The sequence below is a fragment of the Hylobates moloch genome, unplaced genomic scaffold (assembly GCF_009828535.3).
Source record: "Hylobates moloch isolate HMO894 unplaced genomic scaffold, HMol_V3 SCAFFOLD_7, whole genome shotgun sequence".
NCBI classification, from domain to species: Eukaryota; Metazoa; Chordata; class Mammalia; order Primates; family Hylobatidae; genus Hylobates; species Hylobates moloch.
The window spans coordinates 65,129,586-65,133,667 of NW_026652282.1; positions in this window are offsets into that span (position 1 = coordinate 65,129,586).

The following is a 4,082-nucleotide window of genomic DNA, read 5'->3' on the forward strand; positions in this document are numbered from 1 at the left end:
CAAGTAGAACTCTAGACACTTTAATTTTAGCCACTGTGCTATATGACCATATGATTTCAAGTTTGGAAAGGATAAAAAAGATTAATAAATTCAACTAGTTTTTCAAATAGTTTAAAATTATTCAAATTATTTATTCAAATAAAATATTACATAAAAATTATCTATGTAAAACATTTTTACATGGCCCATTGAGTTGATGGCCTGGAGTCCTGCCTTTGTGGATCCCCCAGAGATTTTTCAAACATTTTGAGAATTTGATGTAGCCTAAATTTTCTTCCTTTACCTAAATCTCTCTATGATATTTCTATTTTAGTCTGCTCGGGCTGCCATAGCAAAATACCATAGGCTGGGTGGCTTAAACAACAGAAATTGATTCTCTCAAAGGTCTGGAGGCCGGAAAGTCCAATATCAATGTCCCAGCAGGATTCATTTCTGATGAGGGCTTTCTTCCTGGCTTGCAGGTGGTTACCTTCTTACCATGTCATCACATGGAAGAAAGAGAGAGAGAGAGAGAGAAAGCGAATGAGAGAGAGCAGGCAAGAAAGCTCTGGTGCCTCTTCCTTTTATTATGAGGCGACCAGCTGTTTTGCATTAGGACCCCACCCTTATGATCTCATTTAACTTTTTTCACATCCTCTAAGGCCCCACCTCCAAATACAGTCACACTGAGGGTTAGTGTTTCAACATAACGAATTTGGGAGAGGGACACACAATTCAGTCCATAGCAACCCCAGTCATAAATACTCTAGCTTCTGTTTTCATATGTTCATGAGAAGGAAAAGTATTTGCTTGCCTATGCTGTCCTTGTTATTAATAGCTTTTGACAAAAATAATAATTTGAATGATCTTTCTTACATTCAGCAAGTATATGTGTTTTGGGAGTTTGTATACACAGCTTCTAATTCTTCCTTTTAGGATTGTGTTGATAAATCTGCTCACATTAAGGGACTTGGCTCTGTAGCTGGTGCATAGTACTTACTCAATAAGATGTTATTATTATTTTGTCTAACAGTCTAACAGACACTGAATTATTTACAGGTAATTATGATATGCTCCATTCAAAACTCCCATATTCTTCTCTTCTACACGCTAAACATCCTCAGTTTTTTCAACTATTTTGTCTTGTAAAAACTTTTTTTAAACCATTTTTGATGCTTTCTTATTGTATTCTCTCCTGAAGTATAGCTGCCTGAACTTCATAAAGCTATTTTAGGAGTGGTCTGACTATCTCAGAGTAGAACAGAGCTGCTATCTCCACTGTTCTAGACAGTTTATTTTCATTAATACACACTAAGGTAATATTTAGTTTTTTGTGGGTTTTGGTGGCTATTGATCATTTTTCACTGAGCTTGAGCTAAGAGTCAGCTGTAATTACTCAATCTTTTCTACATGCGATACTGCTTACCCACATCTCTCCTGTTCTTTAAGTGATCGTTCACTTTATTTTTTTTTTTTTTGATATGAGAGTCAAGCAAGACACTTTTCCTATTTAAAGTCCATTTTACTGTAGCCAGCCCTTGTTAAGATCCTGCTGGATCTGCAATGATACAACTTACCAAAGCTCCATCACAGTTCCAAGTTTGCTGGTAGGCCTTTCTTGTAGCACAGAGAAATACTGAGGCAAAAAGCGAGACCCATGGTATAACTGAGACATAGTGTTGTCAGCTTATATCTGTGTGCAGCTGGTTGCTCCAGCAACAACTGGAATACAATGTAGGTCTGAAAAGATGGGAGGTATCTAATACATACCTTACTTAGCTATAACCTTGAACAATCATCTAAGAATTTAAATGCTTTGTGCTTAATTTTCCTCATGTATAAAGAGAGTACAGTAATCTGCTCTATCTATTTTGTAGGGCTATTGGATAGAGGAAATAAGAGACAAGATATGACAAGAAACATACTTCAGTTTTCATTGTTTGAGCACCTGAATCCAGCAATGCTTGAAGTCCTGAAATTCTTAGGTAGATGAGCCAACACATTTTTGTTTGGTAAACTCAATTTGAATTGGATTTCAGTCACTTGCATATGAAAGCGTCCTGACTGAAATCTGGGGTTGGGCAAAGGATGACTGGGTCAATGTAATAATAATCTCTGTGAATTAGAGCGCCTACTATTTTTTTCTCTCACAGAAGACATATAGAAAACAGAACAAAAAGAACAGTGATGAGATGTATACATGAGGAGGCTCCAGAAAGTGGCAGATGGTTTGGGGTTCCCCTGTTGAATAGCTGATTAATAACGACAGAAAGCACGGCCTTTTGGGATGAGAAACCATGGACTCAGCTATTTCCTACATGGGGTAAGGGAAGCATCTTAGTTACTACTGTGGGACTAGCATCTTTTTGGGCTAACAGAAAAGAACTGAGTTTGTGCTCTATCTAGGTCTCTAGACATGACCTTTGTTTAATAGGTGATGGGAAGAAAAAATAAAATAGTAAATGCTAATACATGTTGATAAATGATTTCAAGTAGCTTTGATCTAATAAAAATTAGAAAGCAGGTCAACATAAAAAATATCATCTCTTGCTGAGTATAATTTCCAAAGCAAAAACACTGGGAAAATGTGCTCAAAACATGTAGGTGCATTCCAGATTTTAAAGATGGAGACTGGTGATGTGCACACAAAACTTGAAATATAAATAGCTATTTTGGGTGTGATTATTTTACTCTAATAGAGAGTTTCAAATTAGTTTCCTTTTCCCCAACAAAAAGGAGCTTCAGCAAACCCTTGAGATTAGAAGGGAGCAATAGAAGCAACTTAGCCCAGTTCTCTAACCCAAGGAAGAACTGCTTATTCCTGATCAATTTTGATTTTCTACTGTATTTAAGTAATATATGGAGACTATACTTATAACATACTTCACCTCCATATGTCCCAAAAAAAGCATCTTTGAAATCTACTGACCTCTGCCCCTTTAAGTCAGAGCTAGGGTACAAGGCAGAAAAATCAATACACTGTAGCCTACAGCCAGCTCTACCTCCTTGGTCATCCAAGAATATCTGTCCCTTTTTAGAGTTCTGCACAGATACAGAGAATGTTGCCTATGAAACTCTCTTATTCTTCACTCTGGCTAAAATGAGTCTGTTCACCATCTACACCATTAACTCATCTTTTCTTCTTCCTTTTTCCACAATTCTCAGTCTTTTTGTATTCCCTTCACACATAGCCCCCAGTTATCTATCCTCATTCTATTTCCTCTGTTAATTTATTTTTACCTCACTGTGCTTTTGAAACAGGACCAGGCAGGCATTCATGAGTTGGTGGGGTTTTGCCTCTTTCATCTTTTACATTCCTGACATAGCCAATTCTGTTTTTTTGTTGTTGTTGTTTTGTTTTTGATTGTTTGTTTGTTTGTTTTGAGATGGAGTCTCGCTCTGCCGCCAGGCTGGAGTGTAGTGGCGCGATCTCGGCTCACTGCAACCTCCGCCTCTGCCTCCCGGGTTCAAGCGATTCTCCTGCCTCAGCCTCCTGAGTAGCTGGGACTACAGGCATGCCCCACCATGCTGAGCTGATTTTTGTATTTTTAGTAGAGACAGGGTTTCACCATGTTAGCCAGGATGGTCTCCATCTCTTGACTTCGTGATCCGCCCACCTCGGCATCCCAAAGTGCTGGGATTACAGGCGTGAGCCACCACGCCCAGCTGACATAATCGATTCTTTATGGGCACATGCAGAAGTACAGACAATTACTAAAAAACAGATATTCCAATTTAAGTACTGCAGACATGGCTTTAAGTTATTTTACCTTTTTGGGTATTTATTTTGTTAATCCTATTAAGTTTAAGCTAAAATTCCAAAAAGTTTTCTATCAGACTAATTCACTATGAAGGTAGATGGTTTGGGAGTTCCCTAGGGTTCTCAACAAGTCAGTTTTGATTTTAAATTCCTTCTTGAATGATTTTCTTATTCTCCCACTAATCCCAGCTCCTGTTACATGCTGCAATGTAAAACAGAGTTGACCAATCTTAGCTTTCATGGAAAACATTCTATATTGGGTCCTCAACACTCATTTCAACACCTTTCTAGGTTGGCTTCTTGTACTATTAAGTCAGAAAAACTGAACTCTACATTACATGGA